General features: G+C 41.0%; 7 non-coding genes and 7 pseudogenes across 7 annotated transcripts; 9 read left to right on the top strand and 5 right to left on the bottom strand.

The window, feature by feature from the left end:
- Positions 1-1,185: 1,185 nt before the first annotated feature.
- LOC149938335 (5S ribosomal RNA) lies at positions 1,186-1,304 on the bottom strand. Its single transcript, XR_016481980.1, has one exon. It is a non-coding gene; the product is annotated as a 5S ribosomal RNA (ribosomal RNA).
- A 1,152-nt stretch (positions 1,305-2,456) lies between these two features.
- Positions 2,457-2,559, top strand: LOC149938334 (U2 spliceosomal RNA; annotated as a pseudogene).
- Positions 2,560-4,188: 1,629 nt separating this feature from the next.
- On the top strand, positions 4,189-4,380 carry LOC149938333 (U2 spliceosomal RNA). Its single transcript, XR_016481673.1, has one exon. It is a non-coding gene; the product is annotated as a U2 spliceosomal RNA (small nuclear RNA).
- Positions 4,381-6,339: 1,959 nt separating this feature from the next.
- Positions 6,340-6,458, bottom strand: LOC149938332 (5S ribosomal RNA). Its single transcript, XR_016481979.1, has one exon. It is a non-coding gene; the product is annotated as a 5S ribosomal RNA (ribosomal RNA).
- Positions 6,459-7,610: 1,152 nt separating this feature from the next.
- On the top strand, positions 7,611-7,769 carry LOC149938331 (U2 spliceosomal RNA; annotated as a pseudogene).
- Positions 7,770-9,555: 1,786 nt separating this feature from the next.
- On the top strand, positions 9,556-9,746 carry LOC149938330 (U2 spliceosomal RNA). Its single transcript, XR_016481699.1, has one exon. It is a non-coding gene; the product is annotated as a U2 spliceosomal RNA (small nuclear RNA).
- Positions 9,747-11,701: 1,955 nt separating this feature from the next.
- Positions 11,702-11,820, bottom strand: LOC149938329 (5S ribosomal RNA). Its single transcript, XR_016481978.1, has one exon. It is a non-coding gene; the product is annotated as a 5S ribosomal RNA (ribosomal RNA).
- Positions 11,821-12,973: 1,153 nt separating this feature from the next.
- On the top strand, positions 12,974-13,117 carry LOC149938328 (U2 spliceosomal RNA; annotated as a pseudogene).
- A 1,486-nt stretch (positions 13,118-14,603) lies between these two features.
- Positions 14,604-14,781, top strand: LOC149938327 (U2 spliceosomal RNA; annotated as a pseudogene).
- Positions 14,782-16,756: 1,975 nt separating this feature from the next.
- LOC149938326 (5S ribosomal RNA) lies at positions 16,757-16,875 on the bottom strand. Its single transcript, XR_016481977.1, has one exon. It is a non-coding gene; the product is annotated as a 5S ribosomal RNA (ribosomal RNA).
- Positions 16,876-18,024: 1,149 nt separating this feature from the next.
- LOC149938325 (U2 spliceosomal RNA) lies at positions 18,025-18,174 on the top strand (annotated as a pseudogene).
- A 1,689-nt stretch (positions 18,175-19,863) lies between these two features.
- LOC149938324 (U2 spliceosomal RNA) lies at positions 19,864-20,042 on the top strand (annotated as a pseudogene).
- A 1,967-nt stretch (positions 20,043-22,009) lies between these two features.
- LOC149938323 (5S ribosomal RNA) lies at positions 22,010-22,128 on the bottom strand. Its single transcript, XR_016481976.1, has one exon. It is a non-coding gene; the product is annotated as a 5S ribosomal RNA (ribosomal RNA).
- A 2,777-nt stretch (positions 22,129-24,905) lies between these two features.
- Positions 24,906-25,085, top strand: LOC149938322 (U2 spliceosomal RNA; annotated as a pseudogene).
- Positions 25,086-25,243: the final 158 nt, after the last annotated feature.

Below are 25,243 nucleotides of genomic sequence, written 5' to 3'. Positions count from 1 at the left end.
TCTTCCGTGGACAGTGAGTCGCCGCCGGGGGCCCGCCGCCCGCGGCAGCTACATTACCAAGATATAAAGTGGCAAGGCTTATTTTTGGTAAGTACAAAATCATTTATTATATATTGCTCTATAATTAACTATATTTGGAATTAAACATTTTTGTTCTATTTATCTCAAAGTCATGATTATTCCTAACATTAATAGTATTAAACTTAATATGATATATCTTTTGTTAAAGTAGATTAGGAATTTATAATTTTAATATTTATAGAGGAGTTCGGATTTAAAATGTTATATTTTTTTAATAATGATCTCAAAGATCTGACTTTTGAAATGTTTGTTACTTTTTCTAAGTATCAATAAAACATGACATTAAATTTATATTGTGCCAAGGTTCATTTTTATATTTTACATAAACTACATCACCTAAAACAATTAATAGATAAAAGTTAGCTATATTATTTTGTTTAAAAAATATATCTCTGTCTCCGTTTTATTATTTAATTTCGTGGTTTGTTTTGATATTTTGTATTTTTGGGTTACTCCCCTAATCCATGCGGCTGTCCCATGATAAAACCTTCTATAAAACATTTTCCAAAAGTCCTTTTTTAGATTCAACTATTTAAATTACATTTAAGATTAAAATTTAGAACAAAAAATATATTTCACAATTAGAATTTGTTAATAAAATTTTAACTTTGGACTTCATTCCAAAACCAGAAAAGGCCATTTCAGAGTGGATTTTACCGCGGAAATGTTTTTGTTTAGAGATAAACGTTAGTTAGTTAGTTAGTTAGTTAGTTAGTTAGTTAGTTAATTAGTTAGTTAGTTAGTTAGTTAGTTAATTAGTTAGTTAGTTAGTTAGTTAGTTAGTTAGTTAGTTAGTTAGTTAGTAAGTAAGTAAGTAAGTAAGTAAGTAAGTAAGTAAGTTAGTACTATTTTAAGTACAAGCCTTAAGTAGAATAAAATGAAAACCAATTTTCTCGCCATTTTATTTTGTTCAATTTTGATACTAACATGTATTTTATTCACGGAAAGATGCTGCCAGTTGTTAAAAAAAGGCCAAGAGTTGACCGAAATAATATTATCGTCTGGGCGAACTTTTAATTGCATAAAAAAGCAGCGTCAAAATGATAGGATGAAGGTATTTTCCTGTTAAAAGACGCAAATCCCATCCCGCGAAAATAAATGAGTAGCCAACGGCACGCGGTGTTCCCAGGTGGTCTCCCTCCCAAGTACTGACCGCGCTCGACGCTGCTTAACTTCGGTGATCAGACGAGAACCGGTGTATTCAGCGTGATATGGCCGTTGCCGCTAGAGTGTAATTGATAGCGGTGGACAAGCCGCGACTAGCCAGGTCCTGGTAGGTTGGTGATCGCCGAGGGCCACCGGCTGCATGCGGCTCCAATAGAACGTTCTATACACTCTTTTTAGAAACGTTTACTGGGCGCCGATATTATCGTACAGACAACCAACGAGCAAGCCCTTTACCGCAGAAATTTCATCCCCCCCCCCCCCCCAAACCAGTTTTTTCATCACCCTCCCCGTAGACTGTAAGGTGATGGCGGTCGATTGGGAAGGCGCGTTTACGAATCTATAAAATTGGTGTGGTGTGCTTTCCCCCTTTGGAGTTCGGAGGAGGTGAAGGTTTGGCCGGTTTTTCGTCTTAGAGAAATATATTTATCTGGCAAACCCGTAAGAAATTGAGAGCAGTCAATTTTTATTAGTAGCGTAGTTGCTAGCCTAGGCTTCACATATTTCCGGCTTTGCTTTCCGCGCCTTTTTTCTTATTTTAAATGATTTTTGTAATAAATGTATGATGGCAAATAAGCAAAATTCTAGAAAATACTAGTCCCAAATCCACGTGTTTAAGATGAAACTTAGATCATGAAAATATCCTTAACCCCAAACATACTTCAACACCTAGGGTGCCTCCTACAACTCCTAAAAGGTACGTCTCTAAAATATTCATATAAAGACAGGACATAAGCCGAATTCTCTTAAACCAAAGAATAACAAAAGTTGTTAGTCCTGCTGAACCAGCTCTATAGTCTGTATGAAAAGTGACCGGTTATGGTCCACTTTTATAGAACGCTCTATTCGCTTATAATAAATTTTTCCTAAATGGTCATTTAAACGCGTTTGACGTTTCACGTAGAATCTAGTACACTTAATACGTTATTTATGGTCCTATAAACCACCATTTAGATTTTTTTTCCATACGGCCCGGTAAAGTGGCCCACTCTACTGTCTCTAGCCGATGACCCCAAAAGTGCCAGTCCGGGCCTGGCGGTGTACCTCTATTTCACGGATTCAAGATATCGTCTTCTCCTTTGTTCGCGCGATGGCTACAAACGTTGTCATCTCCCACCAGGACCAACATTCGGTGACGTAATTATGAAATATTTGAAATGCTCGAATTCTCTCTTTTTACTTTGTTAAACAGTGACGGCTCCTAGCGGGTTATCGCTTCTCGGCCTTTTGGCTAAGATCAAAGTGTAGTATCTGTTCCCAGCTATTTCGCTGAAATCTTGGCCGAAAGGCCGTTAAGCGAGTTTCCCAGCTTTCCAGCTAGTTCCTGAGATGCTGACTTACCTGCCGGTATCCTGTCGTGCCTGTTCCTGTTCCTGCTCTTGAAGTTGCCGCTGCTGTTTCCGGTTCCGTTGCTGTTCCTGATTCCGCTGCTGTTCCTGTTCCTGGTCCTGGTTCGGCTGCTACTTACCTGTCGCTGCTAGTTCCTGGTCTCCTCGCCGACGCCTCTCGGGGATCGCCCTCTGGTGGTTCCTGGGTCCGTATCCCGTTGTCTCTTGACGTCCGCAGTGGTGGTAGCCATGCCCCCTGCTTCGTCCAAGATGCCTGTCTTGTCCGCTGATCTGAAAAAGAATTCTGCGAGAATCAAGTTTGAAGATGTTCCAGTTGACGATCTGGCTTCGGCCCTTCTCAACCACATCGGCCAGCAATGCATTGAGGTTTTCCAGCTAATTGGAAAATCTGAAGTGCAAATCACGTTCAAAGATTTTGAAAGTTTTCAAAAGGCTGTCGACTCCGGAGTCATTGTCGGAGACCGTCATTTGGATGTCATGAGTATCGTAGACCCTGTCCGCTACATCACTGTTCAAGGAGTTCCAAGCTGGTGGGCCCTGTCAATTCTAAAGACAGCCCTCCGTATCCACTGCGATGTCCAATCGGAGACATGGGAGACCTTCCAGAAGGGGCCTCTAAAGGGCCTCAAGACCGGCACGAGACGCTTGGCCGTTAAATTTAAGTCTGCCATCCCGAACCTCATGACAATCCAAGGTCAACGCATCCAAATCACGTACGAGGGCGTGCACAGGATGTGCTTCTATTGCCGCAAGGACAGCCACCAGGTGCGTGACTGTCCGAAGAAACGGCAAAAGGTTCTCTCAGCTGGGGAGCCGAATAGGGAGTCACCACCCGAAAGCGACGGACCAAATGGGGAAGACGCTGATGGCGGTGCTCCGGAGTCCAAAGTCGGAGACGAAGTGGGGGAGATCCCGGACCGGCCAGGTCAGAAACCTAGCGACAATACGGCTCAAGAGAGCGATACAGTAGAGCATCACCCATCCGATGCATCCGTCTACAAAACAAGCAGACACTGCACCGATCTTATATGGACTAAAGAGGACGAAGACTACCTTAAGAAGTTTTTGCCTAATGATTTCGAAAAATACGTGGCGGCACTCAGCACCTATAACGACTTATCATCGGCTAGGAGGCTTTTCTTGATCAAGCGAGCCACAGCCTTAAGAAAGACAATTAACAAAAGACGTCAGAGTTCCTCCCCAGGGGATAAAGCCAGGACTGAAAAGAGGGTTAACATCGAAAGCAAGACCGCGGCCGACGCTGTTAAAGCGCAAACCAGTGCCGAGGTGTACGATGACTATGTAACGTATTGATTTTTAGGAATTTTTTATATTTCGCGTTTTTCGGAAATATAAATTAAATGGTTTACTACGCTTATTGTTTTTTAGTTACATTGTAAATAGTAAAGTCTGAAGGAGTTTTAAATTTATTGTACTTACCTGAATTTTACAAACATAATACCTGTTAAAAAGAAAAACCATAGTTATACTTACCTTTTTTGACTACTCTGTAAAGAGAAAATTGTATTAGTGTTTTTTGAACATTTGACCTGCTTCTTCCGCGATAATTTAACTTTAATTTAACCGCGGAAAAATGTATTTATGACAAGAATTTAAATAAACAAATTCAGTATCTGTTCTTATCAGCTTAATATCTGATACGGGTCCCATCGGGGCCCAAGATATTAAACTTATTTTTGGACGGCGGCGGAGTGGTCGGAGCTTGCTCCACCTCCGCCACGGGTCGGCCTGGTATTGCAGTAAATCCGGGATCGGCCCACTTCTCTCTTGAAATCAAAAATCAAACGCTCTTATAATGGCGCACTGCGCAACACAGTATTTCCGGGAAATGTTATTTGGCTGTCTTTATATATATTTCTTTATTATAATATATTGCCCCTCTGACGTCATAAGTGGTAAAATCCTTATTGTCGAATAGTTAATAATGAAGAATCGGAAAGATTCCAGTTTTTGAATTTTCTTTTACCTAGTTATACACTCTTTTTCGCGGTATTTTCACGGAGGATAGGAAGGGAGGCGAAGTAGGAGGGATGAATGGCGGCAAGATTGCGGCAGCTACGCTACGTCTAGCCGCCATTTTTCCGAAATTTTCCCGCCGCTAAGCTTCTTACAAGGATGCTGCCGCGTTCATCCCTCCTACTTCGCCTCCCTTCCTATCCTCCTTGGTATTTTCCTGGGCGCGTCCATGCTTGGTTTTCCCCCTTTCAGTCCTCTCCTCCATTATGGATACCCAAGGAGTGGATGCTAGACTCCCCGTTTAGGGCAGAGGCAATGGCCGACGAGCGGGAGGCAAGTAAGAGGGGTAAAATAAAGGCGCGAAAAGAGGTTGTTCTGTGTTATTCCTGTGGTTTTATTCGTAACCCAAGGTTCGTAAATCGTGCATGTTCTAAGTGGTTGGCTGAAGGAACCGGTTTTCATAACGTAAATTCGCGGGTTTCGGTATGGTGGGTAGAGACAGCGCGCCCCTCATTTTTAGGTCATTGGGTTCCAGCCAAGATGTTCCGCGTAAAGAGAAAACACGAAATAAGCCCCTCTCCATTTTTTCTCTCTTCCCGTCTTCCGTGGACAGTGAGTCGCCGCCGGGGGCCCGCCGCCCGCGGCAGCTACATTACCAAGATATAAAGTGGCAAGGCTTATTTTTGGTAAGTACAAAATCATTTATTATATATTGCTCTATAATTAACTATATTTGGAATTAAACATTTTTGTTCTATTTATCTCAAAGTCATGATTATTCCTAACATTAATAGTATTAAACTTAATATGATATATCTTTTGTTAAAGTAGATTAGGAATTTATAATTTTAATATTTATAGAGGAGTTCGGATTTAAAATGTTATATTTTTTTAATAATGATCTCAAAGATCTGACTTTTGAAATGTTTGTTACTTTTTCTAAGTATCAATAAAACATGACATTAAATTTATATTGTGCCAAGGTTCATTTTTATATTTTACATAAACTACATCACCTAAAACAATTAATAGATAAAAGTTAGCTATATTATTTTGTTTAAAAAATATATCTCTGTCTCCGTTTTATTATTTAATTTCGTGGTTTGTTTTGATATTTTGTATTTTTGGGTTACTCCCCTAATCCATGCGGCTGTCCCATGATAAAACCTTCTATAAAACATTTTCCAAAAGTCCTTTTTTAGATTCAACTATTTAAATTACATTTAAGATTAAAATTTAGAACAAAAAATATATTTCACAATTAGAATTTGTTAATAAAATTTTAACTTTGGACTTCATTCCAAAACCAGAAAAGGCCATTTCAGAGTGGATTTTACCGCGGAAATGTTTTTGTTTAGAGATAAACGTTAGTTAGTTAGTTAGTTAGTTAGTTAGTTAGTTAATTAGTTAGTTAGTTAGTTAGTTAGTTAATTAGTTAGTTAGTTAGTTAGTTAGTTAGTTAGTTAGTAAGTAAGTAAGTAAGTAAGTAAGTAAGTAAGTAAGTTAGTACTATTTTAAGTACAAGCCTTAAGTAGAATAAAATGAAAACCAATTTTCTCGCCATTTTATTTTGTTCAATTTTGATACTAACATGTATTTTATTCACGGAAAGATGCTGCCAGTTGTTAAAAAAAGGCCAAGAGTTGACCGAAATAATATTATCGTCTGGGCGAACTTTTAATTGCATAAAAAAGCAGCGTCAAAATGATAGGATGAAGGTATTTTCCTGTTAAAAGACGCAAATCCCATCCCGCGAAAATAAATGAGTAGCCAACGGCACGCGGTGTTCCCAGGTGGTCTCCCTCCCAAGTACTGACCGCGCTCGACGCTGCTTAACTTCGGTGATCAGACGAGAACCGGTGTATTCAGCGTGATATGGCCGTTGCCGCTAGAGTGTAATTGATAGCGGTGGACAAGCCGCGACTAGCCAGGTCCTGGTAGGTTGGTGATCGCCGAGGGCCACCGGCTGCATGCGGCTCCAATAGAACGTTCTATACACTCTTTTTAGAAACGTTTACTGGGCGCCGATATTATCGTACAGACAACCAACGAGCAAGCCCTTTACCGCAGAAATTTCATCCCCCCCCCCCCCCCAAACCAGTTTTTTCATCACCCTCCCCGTAGACTGTAAGGTGATGGCGGTCGATTGGGAAGGCGCGTTTACGAATCTATAAAATTGGTGTGGTGTGCTTTCCCCCTTTGGAGTTCGGAGGAGGTGAAGGTTTGGCCGGTTTTTCGTCTTAGAGAAATATATTTATCTGGCAAACCCGTAAGAAATTGAGAGCAGTCAATTTTTATTAGTAGCGTAGTTGCTAGCCTAGGCTTCACATATTTCCGGCTTTGCTTTCCGCGCCTTTTTTCTTATTTTAAATGATTTTTGTAATAAATGTATGATGGCAAATAAGCAAAATTCTAGAAAATACTAGTCCCAAATCCACGTGTTTAAGATGAAACTTAGATCATGAAAATATCCTTAACCCCAAACATACTTCAACACCTAGGGTGCCTCCTACAACTCCTAAAAGGTACGTCTCTAAAATATTCATATAAAGACAGGACATAAGCCGAATTCTCTTAAACCAAAGAATAACAAAAGTTGTTAGTCCTGCTGAACCAGCTCTATAGTCTGTATGAAAAGTGACCGGTTATGGTCCACTTTTATAGAACGCTCTATTCGCTTATAATAAATTTTTCCTAAATGGTCATTTAAACGCGTTTGACGTTTCACGTAGAATCTAGTACACTTAATACGTTATTTATGGTCCTATAAACCACCATTTAGATTTTTTTTCCATACGGCCCGGTAAAGTGGCCCACTCTACTGTCTCTAGCCGATGACCCCAAAAGTGCCAGTCCGGGCCTGGCGGTGTACCTCTATTTCACGGATTCAAGATATCGTCTTCTCCTTTGTTCGCGCGATGGCTACAAACGTTGTCATCTCCCACCAGGACCAACATTCGGTGACGTAATTATGAAATATTTGAAATGCTCGAATTCTCTCTTTTTACTTTGTTAAACAGTGACGGCTCCTAGCGGGTTATCGCTTCTCGGCCTTTTGGCTAAGATCAAAGTGTAGTATCTGTTTCCAATATCAGTTCTATACCGCGATCTTAGTCTAAGCCGAGAAGTGTTTATACGCCTTTAAGGCGAGTTATACGTGCCTGCTCGTCTACCTGCCAAGCTGATTCGGCATTCTACACCGACCCAGTTCCTGTGCCAGTTGAAGTTCCTGTTCCTGCTCCTGCGTTCCAGTCGCTGTTTGGCTCATCCCAGCGGTTCCTGAGTATCCGGTTTCCGCTTCGGCGGTCACCACCATCGTCGCCATGCCTGCCGTGTCGTCGCTGCCGTGTAAACCACAGTCCGAGCCTTCGTCCTCCAAGAAGGCCACGGCAAGAATCAAGTTCGACGGGGTCAATGTAGAAGATTTGGCTGTAGCTCTTTTCGACTGCATTGGCCCCAAGAGTATCACCGTCTTCCAGATGATTGGAAAAGCGGAATGCCAGATCACCTTTAAAGATGCTTTCTGCTATCAGAAGGCTGTGGATGCCGGCATTATTGTCGGTGACAAGCACCTCAACATCGTTGGAGTCGCCGATCCGGTTACGCAGATAACAATCAAGGATGCTCCCAGCTGGTGGGAGCTACCCTTTCTGAAATCTGCCTTAAAGAATTATTGTGAGGTACTCTCAGAAACATGGGAAACATTTCAAAAAGGCCCGTTAAAAGACGTCCGCAATGGAAATCGGCGGCTAGAAGTAAAGATCAAGAGTCCAATCCCGAACCTGATGACCATCAGCGGGCATCGCATCCAACTTGTCTATCAAGGTGTCCAGCGAATGTGTTTTTACTGCCGTAAAGACAGTCATCAGGTTCGGGATTGCCCGAAGAAGAAAAAGAAAAAGGCGCAATCAGCTCCAGAAGATTCGGACATCCTAGGGCATATTCCAGCCCCCGAAGACACTGGCAACTTACGAAACTCGACCCCAGCACCACTGGCAGAACGGGAAACCGCTACCGATGCTGCTGACCATCAAGAACAGATGGACGAATCTATACCAGAAGTAGGGTGTTTTGAGGGGGGTGAAGATGGCTGGAGTCTCTCTTCGCCAAAGTCTTCCCTTAAAGCATCTGAATTGCCAAAAATGTCTAACGGCTACGCAAACGCTGTGAAGACTCCGCCACAGCGCACACCCGTTCCAGAGTCATCTCCCAACTCGAAACACCCAGTATACGAGAGTCCGATCTACGAACGAGATTGGCAGTTTTCAGAAATGACCGATTGCGAAATAGAGAACTTTTGCCAGCGTGCAGGAAACTTTGTCACGGAGTCACCTGAGCTACTCAGATGGCGTGAAGAATTCTTAACTGAGGCACGTCAAACTTTGCAGACTCGCAGGAAACGAGTACAGACTTCCCCATCAGGAACATTTACCAAAAAAGGGAAAAAATAGGCCCTTATGGTGATATGTAAATATGTTTTTAAATTACTTTCTTAGTTTTAAATACGCTTTTATTGTAAATTTTAACTTTACAATTTTAAAAGTTATTTTTATATAAATTTTAAAAGATTATTGTATGCTTAATATGAATAGCTCACCTGATACGTACCGCGGAACCTGTTTACCCTGTAAAAGAAAATTTAAAAATTATTTAGAACCTATTGTTAAAAAAAAAAAACTTACCTGATATACTTACCTTGAAAACTGTAGAACCTGAAAAACAAAAAGAAAAAATTAGAATTGTATGCTTAAATTTAAATTAATTTATAGGATACTAATACCTGAAGTAAATTATATTTACTTACCTTCACTCGACATGTAGATAACTGTAAATAGTATTGTAAATTATCGCGTCTAATTTTATTTTTGGAACAACAAGTATTTTTACGCTCGTTTAGCGCTTTGACTGATGTATGCAACAATCCATTTTTTTGTTTAATACAGTGTTCGCGATAATTTAAATTTTTTAATAACGCGGACACTTGTAACCTTGACAACGAATTTTAAATAAACAAATTCAGTATCTGTTCTTATCAGCTTAATATCTGATACGGGTCCCATCGGGGCCCAAGATATTAAACTTATTTTTGGACGGCGGCGGAGTGGTCGGAGCTTGCTCCACCTCCGCCACGGGTCGGCCTGGTATTGCAGTAAATCCGGGATCGGCCCACTTCTCTCTTGAAATCAAAAATCAAACGCTCTTATAATGGCGCACTGCGCAACACAGTATTTCCGGGAAATGTTATTTGGCTGTCTTTATATATATTTCTTTATTATAATATATTGCCCCTCTGACGTCATAAGTGGTAAAATCCTTATTGTCGAATAGTTAATAATGAAGAATCGGAAAGATTCCAGTTTTTGAATTTTCTTTTACCTAGTTATACACTCTTTTTCGCGGTATTTTCACGGAGGATAGGAAGGGAGGCGAAGTAGGAGGGATGAATGGCGGCAAGATTGCGGCAGCTACGCTACGTCTAGCCGCCATTTTTCCGAAATTTTCCCGCCGCTAAGCTTCTTACAAGGATGCTGCCGCGTTCATCCCTCCTACTTCGCCTCCCTTCCTATCCTCCTTGGTATTTTCCTGGGCGCGTCCATGCTTGGTTTTCCCCCTTTCAGTCCTCTCCTCCATTATGGATACCCAAGGAGTGGATGCTAGACTCCCCGTTTAGGGCAGAGGCAATGGCCGACGAGCGGGAGGCAAGTAAGAGGGGTAAAATAAAGGCGCGAAAAGAGGTTGTTCTGTGTTATTCCTGTGGTTTTATTCGTAACCCAAGGTTCGTAAATCGTGCATGTTCTAAGTGGTTGGCTGAAGGAACCGGTTTTCATAACGTAAATTCGCGGGTTTCGGTATGGTGGGTAGAGACAGCGCGCCCCTCATTTTTAGGTCATTGGGTTCCAGCCAAGATGTTCCGCGTAAAGAGAAAACACGAAATAAGCCCCTCTCCATTTTTTCTCTCTTCCCGTCTTCCGTGGACAGTGAGTCGCCGCCGGGGGCCCGCCGCCCGCGGCAGCTACATTACCAAGATATAAAGTGGCAAGGCTTATTTTTGGTAAGTACAAAATCATTTATTATATATTGCTCTATAATTAACTATATTTGGAATTAAACATTTTTGTTCTATTTATCTCAAAGTCATGATTATTCCTAACATTAATAGTATTAAACTTAATATGATATATCTTTTGTTAAAGTAGATTAGGAATTTATAATTTTAATATTTATAGAGGAGTTCGGATTTAAAATGTTATATTTTTTTAATAATGATCTCAAAGATCTGACTTTTGAAATGTTTGTTACTTTTTCTAAGTATCAATAAAACATGACATTAAATTTATATTGTGCCAAGGTTCATTTTTATATTTTACATAAACTACATCACCTAAAACAATTAATAGATAAAAGTTAGCTATATTATTTTGTTTAAAAAATATATCTCTGTCTCCGTTTTATTATTTAATTTCGTGGTTTGTTTTGATATTTTGTATTTTTGGGTTACTCCCCTAATCCATGCGGCTGTCCCATGATAAAACCTTCTATAAAACATTTTCCAAAAGTCCTTTTTTAGATTCAACTATTTAAATTACATTTAAGATTAAAATTTAGAACAAAAAATATATTTCACAATTAGAATTTGTTAATAAAATTTTAACTTTGGACTTCATTCCAAAACCAGAAAAGGCCATTTCAGAGTGGATTTTACCGCGGAAATGTTTTTGTTTAGAGATAAACGTTAGTTAGTTAGTTAGTTAGTTAGTTAGTTAGTTAATTAGTTAGTTAGTTAGTTAGTTAGTTAGTTAGTTAGTTAGTTAGTTAGTTAGTTAGTTAGTAAGTAAGTAAGTAAGTAAGTAAGTAAGTAAGTAAGTTAGTACTATTTTAAGTACAAGCCTTAAGTAGAATAAAATGAAAACCAATTTTCTCGCCATTTTATTTTGTTCAATTTTGATACTAACATGTATTTTATTCACGGAAAGATGCTGCCAGTTGTTAAAAAAAGGCCAAGAGTTGACCGAAATAATATTATCGTCTGGGCGAACTTTTAATTGCATAAAAAAGCAGCGTCAAAATGATAGGATGAAGGTATTTTCCTGTTAAAAGACGCAAATCCCATCCCGCGAAAATAAATGAGTAGCCAACGGCACGCGGTGTTCCCAGGTGGTCTCCCTCCCAAGTACTGACCGCGCTCGACGCTGCTTAACTTCGGTGATCAGACGAGAACCGGTGTATTCAGCGTGATATGGCCGTTGCCGCTAGAGTGTAATTGATAGCGGTGGACAAGCCGCGACTAGCCAGGTCCTGGTAGGTTGGTGATCGCCGAGGGCCACCGGCTGCATGCGGCTCCAATAGAACGTTCTATACACTCTTTTTAGAAACGTTTACTGGGCGCCGATATTATCGTACAGACAACCAACGAGCAAGCCCTTTACCGCAGAAATTTCATCCCCCCCCCCCCCCCCAAACCAGTTTTTTCATCACCCTCCCCGTAGACTGTAAGGTGATGGCGGTCGATTGGGAAGGCGCGTTTACGAATCTATAAAATTGGTGTGGTGTGCTTTCCCCCTTTGGAGTTCGGAGGAGGTGAAGGTTTGGCCGGTTTTTCGTCTTAGAGAAATATATTTATCTGGCAAACCCGTAAGAAATTGAGAGCAGTCAATTTTTATTAGTAGCGTAGTTGCTAGCCTAGGCTTCACATATTTCCGGCTTTGCTTTCCGCGCCTTTTTTCTTATTTTAAATGATTTTTGTAATAAATGTATGATGGCAAATAAGCAAAATTCTAGAAAATACTAGTCCCAAATCCACGTGTTTAAGATGAAACTTAGATCATGAAAATATCCTTAACCCCAAACATACTTCAACACCTAGGGTGCCTCCTACAACTCCTAAAAGGTACGTCTCTAAAATATTCATATAAAGACAGGACATAAGCCGAATTCTCTTAAACCAAAGAATAACAAAAGTTGTTAGTCCTGCTGAACCAGCTCTATAGTCTGTATGAAAAGTGACCGGTTATGGTCCACTTTTATAGAACGCTCTATTCGCTTATAATAAATTTTTCCTAAATGGTCATTTAAACGCGTTTGACGTTTCACGTAGAATCTAGTACACTTAATACGTTATTTATGGTCCTATAAACCACCATTTAGATTTTTTTTCCATACGGCCCGGTAAAGTGGCCCACTCTACTGTCTCTAGCCGATGACCCCAAAAGTGCCAGTCCGGGCCTGGCGGTGTACCTCTATTTCACGGATTCAAGATATCGTCTTCTCCTTTGTTCGCGCGATGGCTACAAACGTTGTCATCTCCCACCAGGACCAACATTCGGTGACGTAATTATGAAATATTTGAAATGCTCGAATTCTCTCTTTTTACTTTGTTAAACAGTGACGGCTCCTAGCGGGTTATCGCTTCTCGGCCTTTTGGCTAAGATCAAAGTGTAGTATCTGTTCCCAGCTATTTCGCTGAAATCTTGGCCGAAAGGCCGTTAAGCGACGTATACGCTTCTCAGCCTGTTCCTGTGATGTTGACTTACCTGCCGGTTTCCTGACGTGCCTGTTCCTGTTCCTGCTTCCGAAGCTGCCGCTGCTGTTCCTGGTTCCGTTGCTGATCCTGGTTCCGCTGCTGTTCCTGGTCCTGGTTCCGCTGCTACTTACCTGTCGCTGCTGTTCCGGACGTCTACGCTGTATCCTGACCTGGCTGGCTTTTGCCATTGCTACTTGACGCTGTTCCTTCCTGGGACCTAACTTCACCTGACGATCTCTCCATAGCCAGGATGGCTATGGAGGTGAGAAAACGAACTGCTCGACTGGACGTCGACGCCGGCTTCCTGGAAGTCGCTCAGGCTTTCCACGAGAAGCTCGGTCTTGAATCCATCGAGACGTTGCAACCTGTTGGTAAGGAGGCATTCTTACTTACCTTCGCAACCCTTGCCTTTCTACAGCAAGCGGTCTCTTACGGAGAATTAACAATCGGCAACAAGACCTGCAGAGTCACCAGCGTCGAGGATGATGGCGTCTGGCTGACGATCAAGAATTTACCACCATGGATCCAATGGGACGCCATATTGACAACCCTACGTCAGTACGGCGAAATAAAGGCTCATCGTTTAGATGAATATAAAGAACTAAAAGGAGTTAAAAATGGAGACAGAGCGGTAAAAATACGAATTACTCAAACTATACCTAATGTCCTTTACTTCGGCCGCAGTCGGGCTCTGGTCTACTATCCCGGCGTTTCAAAGAAATGCTTCTTCTGTGACCAGGAGGGGCACTTTGCCTCTGCCTGTGTCGCAAAGAAGGAAAAGACGGCAGACAAGCCGGTAGCCAAAAAAGACTTACCCAAAGATCCTGAACCACACCGAAGTTCCACATCTGCTCTTGCCAACGCCACCACACTAGAAAACAACCTGGAAGAAAATCAAGAACCCCAAACCAGCAAATCACCCATACTTACCGCATCCGACGACTCCAAAAGCTCTGAAGAGAGCTGGACTTTAACATCACCAGAACCATACAAGAGAAACGCAGAACCTCCAGTCCAAACAAGCCAATACGCCGACGCCTTGAAATCTCCACCACATCACGATGACCTAGAACCCGAAAGCGAACCCGAATCCATTGACTCCGACAACAACTCCAGACCCCGATTTGATCCATCAGAGTGGAATTATACCGATCCGTCACAACTACATTTACATCTATTGAGGAAAACCGAACTTCAAGCCCTTCTTGCAAAAATCAACTCCAGAGCACCCACACGTTCACCCATCCTAACCAAACGAGCAGAAGACCAAGCGGCACAAATCATCGAACTTTTAAAAAACTATCCAAAGAGACGACGTAGTAAAACTCCAGAAAAAGAAGTGAAAAAAGGCAAAAATATGTTTTAAATTTAATTTTTAAATTTTCACATAGTTCTTTACTCGTTTTTTTTTTTACAATGTTTCTTTTTATCTTTTAACGAGTGTTCGCGCTAATTTAAATTAACTTAAAACGCGAACAAATGACTTGAATGTAATTTTTGTAACGAAACGAATCTTTTAATAAACTATTAAAAGTATCTGTTCTTATCAGCTTAATATCTGATACGGGTCCCATCGGGGCCCAAGATATTAAACTTATTTTTGGACGGCGGCGGAGTGGTCGGAGCTTGCTCCACCTCCGCCACGGGTCGGCCTGGTATTGCAGTAAATCCGGGATCGGCCCACTTCTCTCTTGAAATCAAAAATCAAACGCTCTTATAATGGCGCACTGCGCAACACAGTATTTCCGGGAAATGTTATTTGGCTGTCTTTATATATATTTCTTTATTATAATATATTGCCCCTCTGACGTCATAAGTGGTAAAATCCTTATTGTCGAATAGTTAATAATGAAGAATCGGAAAGATTCCAGTTTTTGAATTTTCTTTTACCTAGTTATACACTCTTTTTCGCGGTATTTTCACGGAGGATAGGAAGGGAGGCGAAGTAGGAGGGATGAATGGCGGCAAGATTGCGGCAGCTACGCTACGTCTAGCCGCCATTTTTCCGAAATTTTCCCGCCGCTAAGCTTCTTACAAGGATGCTGCCGCGTTCATCCCTCCTACTTCGCCTCCCTTCCTATCCTCCTTGGTATTTTCCTGGGCGCGTCCATGCTTGGTTTTCCCCCTTTCAGTCCTCTCCTCCATTATGGATACCCAAGGAGTGGATGCTAGACTCCCCGTTTAGGGCAGAGGCAATGGCCGACGAGCGGGAGGCAAGTAAGAGGGGTAAAATAAAGGCGCGAAAAGAGGTTGTTCTGTGTTATTCCTGTGGTTTTATTCGTAACCCAAGGTTCGTAAATCGTGCATGTTCTAAGTGGTTGGCTGAAGGAACCGGTTTTCATAACGTAAATTCGCGGGTTTCGGTATGGTGGGTAGAGACAGCGCGCCCCTCATTTTTAGGTCATTGGGTTCCAGCCAAGATGTTCCGCGTAAAGAGAAAACACGAAATAAGCCCCTCTCCATTTTTTCTCTCTTCCCGTCTTCCGTGGACAGTGAGTCGCCGCCGGGGGCCCGCCGCCCGCGGCAGCTACATTACCAAGATATAAAGTGGCAAGGCTTATTTTTGGTAAGTACAAAATCATTTATTATATATTGCTCTATAATTAACTATATTTGGAATTAAACATTTTTGTTCTATTTATCTCAAAGTCATGATTATTCCTAACATTAATAGTATTAAACTTAATATGATATATCTTTTGTTAAAGTAGATTAGGAATTTATAATTTTAATATTTATAGAGGAGTTCGGATTTAAAATGTTATATTTTTTTAATAATGATCTCAAAGATCTGACTTTTGAAATGTTTGTTACTTTTTCTAAGTATCAATAAAACATGACATTAAATTTATATTGTGCCAAGGTTCATTTTTATATTTTACATAAACTACATCACCTAAAACAATTAATAGATAAAAGTTAGCTATATTATTTTGTTTAAAAAATATATCTCTGTCTCCGTTTTATTATTTAATTTCGTGGTTTGTTTTGATATTTTGTATTTTTGGGTTACTCCCCTAATCCATGCGGCTGTCCCATGATAAAACCTTCTATAAAACATTTTCCAAAAGTCCTTTTTTAGATTCAACTATTTAAATTACATTTAAGATTAAAATTTAGAACAAAAAATATATTTCACAATTAGAATTTGTTAATAAAATTTTAACTTTGGACTTCATTCCAAAACCAGAAAAGGCCATTTCAGAGTGGATTTTACCGCGGAAATGTTTTTGTTTAGAGATAAACGTTAGTTAGTTAGTTAGTTAGTTAGTTAGTTAGTTAATTAGTTAGTTAGTTAGTTAGTTAGTTAATTAGTTAGTTAGTTAGTTAGTTAGTTAGTTAGTTAGTTAGTTAGTTAGTTAGTAAGTAAGTAAGTAAGTAAGTAAGTAAGTAAGTAAGTTAGTACTATTTTAAGTACAAGCCTTAAGTAGAATAAAATGAAAACCAATTTTCTCGCCATTTTATTTTGTTCAATTTTGATACTAACATGTATTTTATTCACGGAAAGATGCTGCCAGTTGTTAAAAAAAGGCCAAGAGTTGACCGAAATAATATTATCGTCTGGGCGAACTTTTAATTGCATAAAAAAGCAGCGTCAAAATGATAGGATGAAGGTATTTTCCTGTTAAAAGACGCAAATCCCATCCCGCGAAAATAAATGAGTAGCCAACGGCACGCGGTGTTCCCAGGTGGTCTCCCTCCCAAGTACTGACCGCGCTCGACGCTGCTTAACTTCGGTGATCAGACGAGAACCGGTGTATTCAGCGTGATATGGCCGTTGCCGCTAGAGTGTAATTGATAGCGGTGGACAAGCCGCGACTAGCCAGGTCCTGGTAGGTTGGTGATCGCCGAGGGCCACCGGCTGCATGCGGCTCCAATAGAACGTTCTATACACTCTTTTTAGAAACGTTTACTGGGCGCCGATATTATCGTACAGACAACCAACGAGCAAGCCCTTTACCGCAGAAATTTCATCCCCCCCCCCCCAAACCAGTTTTTTCATCACCCTCCCCGTAGACTGTAAGGTGATGGCGGTCGATTGGGAAGGCGCGTTTACGAATCTATAAAATTGGTGTGGTGTGCTTTCCCCCTTTGGAGTTCGGAGGAGGTGAAGGTTTGGCCGGTTTTTCGTCTTAGAGAAATATATTTATCTGGCAAACCCGTAAGAAATTGAGAGCAGTCAATTTTTATTAGTAGCGTAGTTGCTAGCCTAGGCTTCACATATTTCCGGCTTTGCTTTCCGCGCCTTTTTTCTTATTTTAAATGATTTTTGTAATAAATGTATGATGGCAAATAAGCAAAATTCTAGAAAATACTAGTCCCAAATCCACGTGTTTAAGATGAAACTTAGATCATGAAAATATCCTTAACCCCAAACATACTTCAACACCTAGGGTGCCTCCTACAACTCCTAAAAGGTACGTCTCTAAAATATTCATATAAAGACAGGACATAAGCCGAATTCTCTTAAACCAAAGAATAACAAAAGTTGTTAGTCCTGCTGAACCAGCTCTATAGTCTGTATGAAAAGTGACCGGTTATGGTCCACTTTTATAGAACGCTCTATTCGCTTATAATAAATTTTTCCTAAATGGTCATTTAAACGCGTTTGACGTTTCACGTAGAATCTAGTACACTTAATACGTTATTTATGGTCCTATAAACCACCATTTAGATTTTTTTTCCATACGGCCCGGTAAAGTGGCCCACTCTACTGTCTCTAGCCGATGACCCCAAAAGTGCCAGTCCGGGCCTGGCGGTGTACCTCTATTTCACGGATTCAAGATATCGTCTTCTCCTTTGTTCGCGCGATGGCTACAAACGTTGTCATCTCCCACCAGGACCAACATTCGGTGACGTAATTATGAAATATTTGAAATGCTCGAATTCTCTCTTTTTACTTTGTTAAACAGTGACGGCTCCTAGCGGGTTATCGCTTCTCGGCCTTTTGGCTAAGATCAAAGTGTAGTATCTGTTTTCAATAGTGCTATACCGAGATCTTAGTCGGGGGGCGAGGAGTGTTTTACGCCTTAAAGGCGAGTGATCCTGCTCGTTTGGTTTACCACGCTGCCTCGAAATTTGCTGCCGTTCCTGCTTCCAGCCCAGTCCGTGTTCCAGCTGTTGTTCCAGTGTTCCAGTTGCCGTCTGCCTCCATCCAGCGGTTCCTGAGGTCCGGTCTCCGCCTCGGCGGTCGCCACCAACGTTGTCATGGCTCCTGCCCAGTCAACGATGTCCTCCCCACCAGCTGCTGCAATGAAAAAAGCAACAGCTAGGATCAAGTTTGAAGGCGTGACCATCGACGCCCTTGCTACAGCTCTCTTCGAGCTCGTTGGTTCGCATGGAATCACTGTGTTCCAGCCTGTGGGAAAGGACGCAGCACAGGTCACCTTCAAAGACGCTACTTGTTTCCAGAAGGCCATAGAAGCCGGCCTTATGGTCGGAAACAGACAAGTTGATGTAATTGGGATTTCCGATCCGGTATCTTACATCACGTTACGAGATGCTCCGAGCTGGTGGGAACTATCGTTCATAAAAGCTGCTCTTCGCGCATACTGCGAGGTTATCTCCGAGTCCTGGGAAACCTATCAAGAAGGCCCGTTTAAAGATTTGAAGAATGGTACTCGTCGCCTTGAGGTCCGAATGAAGAGCACAATCCCGAACCTGATGACCATAAGCGGTCATCGTATCCAAATTACATACCGTGGAATACAGAGAATGTGTTTTTACTGCCGTAAAGACAGTCATCAGGTTCGGGATTGCCCGAAAAAGAACAAGAAGGCTCGACCAAATCCAGAAACTGTCGCTGACCAGAACCCGTCATATGAAGAACCAGAAACAGTAAGGAATGGAACGCCGATTCCGGTTGGGGATGCCGCAGACGTAAGCACCCACGACGACATAATGGACGAAACAGGACCTTCACGAGACTTCCAGGGCTCAAAAGAGGGTTGGTCGTTGGCAACACCAGAGTCTTCCCCAGGGAAACCTGAATCCCCCGCCAAAGTCACAGGCTACGCAGATGCGGTCAAGTCACCCCAGAGGCAAGTCCAAGACTCGCCGAAATCCGATCCTCCAACACCAGAGGAACCTGAAAGAAAAGTGGAAATTTTTGAACGAAATTGGGCATGGGATCACCTACCCAAGAATGAAATTGAGGACTTTTGTCGGCAGGCCAAAGTATTGACCTCAACCAAGCCCCATGTCCTATCCTGGCGGGATGACGCACTGGCAAAGGCACAAGAAGCACTCCAGCGCCGATTCAAACGTCGTCAGAGCCCTCCAATTGAAAAAGACCCTAAGAAGGGGAAGAAATAGGACAGTGGTGCACTTTTGTAAATATACTTCTGATATTTCTATATTTTTTAAATATTTATTGTGTTTTATGTTTTAATTGTCACCGTTAAAACGGGAAAGTTGGAACTATAAAAAATCATTTATTGTGATTAGTTTTTAAAAGTTTAAATTTAAGTTTATTTTTAAATGTTTAAGCGTTTACTAAAAAATGTACACTAATGAAATTTTACGTAAAATACTTACCTTGATTTCTGTTAACCCTGAAAAAAGAAAAAAAAAAATTAGTTCTAAAATTATTTTTCCTAAAAGTAATATGAAAAGTTAAAAATACTTACCTTGACGTAAAACACATAAGAACCTGTAAATATATTTAAAAATGTTATGACTCCTTTTATGATATGAAATATTGTTTTGACCAATACAATGTTCGCGATAATTTAATTTTTTTAATAACCGCGGACATTTGTAACCTTGACCAGAATTTTAAATAAACAAATTCAGTATCTGTTCTTATCAGCTTAATATCTGATACGGGTCCCATCGGGGCCCAAGATATTAAACTTATTTTTGGACGGCGGCGGAGTGGTCGGAGCTTGCTCCACCTCCGCCACGGGTCGGCCTGGTATTGCAGTAAATCCGGGATCGGCCCACTTCTCTCTTGAAATCAAAAATCAAACGCTCTTATAATGGCGCACTGCGCAACACAGTATTTCCGGGAAATGTTATTTGGCTGTCTTTATATATATTTCTTTATTATAATATATTGCCCCTCTGACGTCATAAGTGGTAAAATCCTTATTGTCGAATAGTTAATAATGAAGAATCGGAAAGATTCCAGTTTTTGAATTTTCTTTTACCTAGTTATACACTCTTTTTCGCGGTATTTTCACGGAGGATAGGAAGGGAGGCGAAGTAGGAGGGATGAATGGCGGCAAGATTGCGGCAGCTACGCTACGTCTAGCCGCCATTTTTCCGAAATTTTCCCGCCGCTAAGCTTCTTACAAGGATGCTGCCGCGTTCATCCCTCCTACTTCGCCTCCCTTCCTATCCTCCTTGGTATTTTCCTGGGCGCGTCCATGCTTGGTTTTCCCCCTTTCAGTCCTCTCCTCCATTATGGATACCCAAGGAGTGGATGCTAGACTCCCCGTTTAGGGCAGAGGCAATGGCCGACGAGCGGGAGGCAAGTAAGAGGGGTAAAATAAAGGCGCGAAAAGAGGTTGTTCTGTGTTATTCCTGTGGTTTTATTCGTAACCCAAGGTTCGTAAATCGTGCATGTTCTAAGTGGTTGGCTGAAGGAACCGGTTTTCATAACGTAAATTCGCGGGTTTCGGTATGGTGGGTAGAGACAGCGCGCCCCTCATTTTTAGGTCATTGGGTTCCAGCCAAGATGTTCCGCGTAAAGAGAAAACACGAAATAAGCCCCTCTCCATTTTTTCTCTCTTCCCGTCTTCCGTGGACAGTGAGTCGCCGCCGGGGGCCCGCCGCCCGCGGCAGCTACATTACCAAGATATAAAGTGGCAAGGCTTATTTTTGGTAAGTACAAAATCATTTATTATATATTGCTCTATAATTAACTATATTTGGAATTAAACATTTTTGTTCTATTTATCTCAAAGTCATGATTATTCCTAACATTAATAGTATTAAACTTAATATGATATATCTTTTGTTAAAGTAGATTAGGAATTTATAATTTTAATATTTATAGAGGAGTTCGGATTTAAAATGTTATATTTTTTTAATAATGATCTCAAAGATCTGACTTTTGAAATGTTTGTTACTTTTTCTAAGTATCAATAAAACATGACATTAAATTTATATTGTGCCAAGGTTCATTTTTATATTTTACATAAACTACATCACCTAAAACAATTAATAGATAAAAGTTAGCTATATTATTTTGTTTAAAAAATATATCTCTGTCTCCGTTTTATTATTTAATTTCGTGGTTTGTTTTGATATTTTGTATTTTTGGGTTACTCCCCTAATCCATGCGGCTGTCCCATGATAAAACCTTCTATAAAACATTTTCCAAAAGTCCTTTTTTAGATTCAACTATTTAAATTACATTTAAGATTAAAATTTAGAACAAAAAATATATTTCACAATTAGAATTTGTTAATAAAATTTTAACTTTGGACTTCATTCCAAAACCAGAAAAGGCCATTTCAGAGTGGATTTTACCGCGGAAATGTTTTTGTTTAGAGATAAACGTTAGTTAGTTAGTTAGTTAGTTAGTTAGTTAGTTAATTAGTTAGTTAGTTAGTTAGTTAGTTAATTAGTTAGTTAGTTAGTTAGTTAGTTAGTTAGTTAGTTAGTTAGTAAGTAAGTAAGTAAGTAAGTAAGTAAGTAAGTAAGTTAGTACTATTTTAAGTACAAGCCTTAAGTAGAATAAAATGAAAACCAATTTTCTCGCCATTTTATTTTGTTCAATTTTGATACTAACATGTATTTTATTCACGGAAAGATGCTGCCAGTTGTTAAAAAAAGGCCAAGAGTTGACCGAAATAATATTATCGTCTGGGCGAACTTTTAATTGCATAAAAAAGCAGCGTCAAAATGATAGGATGAAGGTATTTTCCTGTTAAAAGACGCAAATCCCATCCCGCGAAAATAAATGAGTAGCCAACGGCACGCGGTGTTCCCAGGTGGTCTCCCTCCCAAGTACTGACCGCGCTCGACGCTGCTTAACTTCGGTGATCAGACGAGAACCGGTGTATTCAGCGTGATATGGCCGTTGCCGCTAGAGTGTAATTGATAGCGGTGGACAAGCCGCGACTAGCCAGGTCCTGGTAGGTTGGTGATCGCCGAGGGCCACCGGCTGCATGCGGCTCCAATAGAACGTTCTATACACTCTTTTTAGAAACGTTTACTGGGCGCCGATATTATCGTACAGACAACCAACGAGCAAGCCCTTTACCGCAGAAATTTCATCCCCCCCCCCCCCCCCCAAACCAGTTTTTTCATCACCCTCCCCGTAGACTGTAAGGTGATGGCGGTCGATTGGGAAGGCGCGTTTACGAATCTATAAAATTGGTGTGGTGTGCTTTCCCCCTTTGGAGTTCGGAGGAGGTGAAGGTTTGGCCGGTTTTTCGTCTTAGAGAAATATATTTATCTGGCAAACCCGTAAGAAATTGAGAGCAGTCAATTTTTATTAGTAGCGTAGTTGCTAGCCTAGGCTTCACATATTTCCGGCTTTGCTTTCCGCGCCTTTTTTCTTATTTTAAATGATTTTTGTAATAAATGTATGATGGCAAATAAGCAAAATTCTAGAAAATACTAGTCCCAAATCCACGTGTTTAAGATGAAACTTAGATCATGAAAATATCCTTAACCCCAAACATACTTCAACACCTAGGGTGCCTCCTACAACTCCTAAAAGGTACGTCTCTAAAATATTCATATAAAGACAGGACATAAGCCGAATTCTCTTAAACCAAAGAATAACAAAAGTTGTTAGTCCTGCTGAACCAGCTCTATAGTCTGTATGAAAAGTGACCGGTTATGGTCCACTTTTATAGAACGCTCTATTCGCTTATAATAAATTTTTCCTAAATGGTCATTTAAACGCGTTTGACGTTTCACGTAGAATCTAGTACACTTAATACGTTATTTATGGTCCTATAAACCACCATTTAGATTTTTTTTCCATACGGCCCGGTAAAGTGGCCCACTCTACTGTCTCTAGCCGATGACCCCAAAAGTGCCAGTCCGGGCCTGGCGGTGTACCTCTATTTCACGGATTCAAGATATCGTCTTCTCCTTTGTTCGCGCGATGGCTACAAACGTTGTCATCTCCCACCAGGACCAACATTCGGTGACGTAATTATGAAATATTTGAAATGCTCGAATTCTCTCTTTTTACTTTGTTAAACAGTGACGGCTCCTAGCGGGTTATCGCTTCTCGGCCTTTTGGCTAAGATCAAAGTTTTCCAGCTATACAGCTAGTTCCTGCGATGCTGACTTACCTGCCGGTATCCTGACGTTCCTGTTCCTGTTCCTGCTTCTGAAGCTGCCGCTGCTGTTTCCGGTTCCTCTGCTGTTCCTGACTCCGCTGCTGTTCCTGGTCCTGGTCCTGCTGAGACTTACCTGTCGCTGCTGTTCCTGGTCACTACGCCGTATCCTGACTTGGCTGACTCCTGCCATTACCTTTTGACGCCGTTCCTTCTTGGGACTTACCTTCAACCGACGACCTCTCCGCAGCCTTAATGGCTGCAGAGGTAAAAAAACGGACTGCCCGGCTTGAAGTCGACGCCGGATTCCTGGACGTCGCTCGGACCTTCTACGAAAAACTTGGACCACAGTGCTTGGAGACTCTTCAACCTGTTGGAAAAAGTTGTTACCTACTCACCTTTACCACTCTGGCCTTCCTCCAGCAAGCTGTCTCCTATGGAGAGCTGTCCATCAACGAAAAACTATGCAAGATTACCAGCATCGAAGACGACGGTGTCTGGCTCACAATAAAGAACCTCCCCTCCTGGATACAGTGGGACGCAATACTTACCACACTACGACAATATGGAACCATCAAAGCCCACCGTCTGGATGAATACCCCGAATTAAAAGGTTTAAAAAATGGTGACCGTTCGGTAAAAATAATCATGAGCAAAACTATCCCGAATGTCCTCTTTTTTGGACGAAGCAGGGCACTAATATACTACACAGGCGTCGTCAAAAAATGCTTTTTTTGCGACGAAGAAGGTCACAACTCTTCCACGTGTGAAGTCAAACGAGCCCGACTAGCAGAGCAGAACCAACCCATGGAGGAAGGCCAGAAAGAGTCTCCAAAGGAACAGCCCGAGCGCGTCCAGGAGCCACTCAACAGTACTTCTGCTAAAGAACACGATCCATTAGCAGAAGCAGCAACACCACAAGAGGCACCACCCAGCGACCCCCAGGACTCATACGTCAACCCAAAAGCTCTAGAAACCATCAGCAATTATTCACAAGCGCAACTTCAATCATTGAAAGAACACCTCGAGACCATGAACGGAACAACCGAAACCAGGAAACAGCTGTATTTAAAGATCGTCAGCAAGGAACAGGAAAAATTTTCAAAACGACGCATGTCCAACTCTCCAGGAATTGCTGCCAAGAAGGGAAAGACCCTGAACGACGAGAAGAAGACTTTCGCCAGTGCCACCAAATCCACGCCAGAACAAGATTTGTATATAGAATACGTCACATACTGAGTTTTGTAAATATATTTCTGATGCCTTTTAATATGCTTTTTTTAAAGTATATTTTAATGTATTGTTCATATATTTTATTTGCCACCTTTTTTAGTTTTTATCTCGATCATTTATAGTGTTTTGTTTTAAAAGTTTTTAACTTTACTCAACTCCTTTTGTTTTAAACCTGAAAAAAAAAAAAAAGAAAATTAGTTATATGCTTAAAAACCTATAACAAAAGTGTATACTTACCTTGACTATGAACTTGACTCTGTTTCGCGATAATTTAATTAATTTAAAACGCGAACACATATAAAAAATGTAAAAATGTCCAATGTAAAAAACAACGAAGCTTTTAATAAACAATTAAAAGTATCTGTTCTTATCAGCTTAATATCTGATACGGGTCCCATCGGGGCCCAAGATATTAAACTTATTTTTGGACGGCGGCGGAGTGGTCGGAGCTTGCTCCACCTCCGCCACGGGTCGGCCTGGTATTGCAGTAAATCCGGGATCGGCCCACTTCTCTCTTGAAATCAAAAATCAAACGCTCTTATAATGGCGCACTGCGCAACACAGTATTTCCGGGAAATGTTATTTGGCTGTCTTTATATATATTTCTTTATTATAATATATTGCCCCTCTGACGTCATAAGTGGTAAAATCCTTATTGTCGAATAGTTAAT

The sequence above is a fragment of the Leiobunum rupestre genome, chromosome 6, assembly GCF_980474605.1.
Source record: "Leiobunum rupestre chromosome 6, qqLeiRupe1.1.hap1, whole genome shotgun sequence".
Classification (NCBI taxonomy): Eukaryota; Metazoa; Arthropoda; class Arachnida; order Opiliones; family Sclerosomatidae; genus Leiobunum; species Leiobunum rupestre.
The sequence above is the reverse complement of the archived record's forward strand: the minus strand, read 5'-3'. Positions and strand labels throughout refer to the sequence as shown.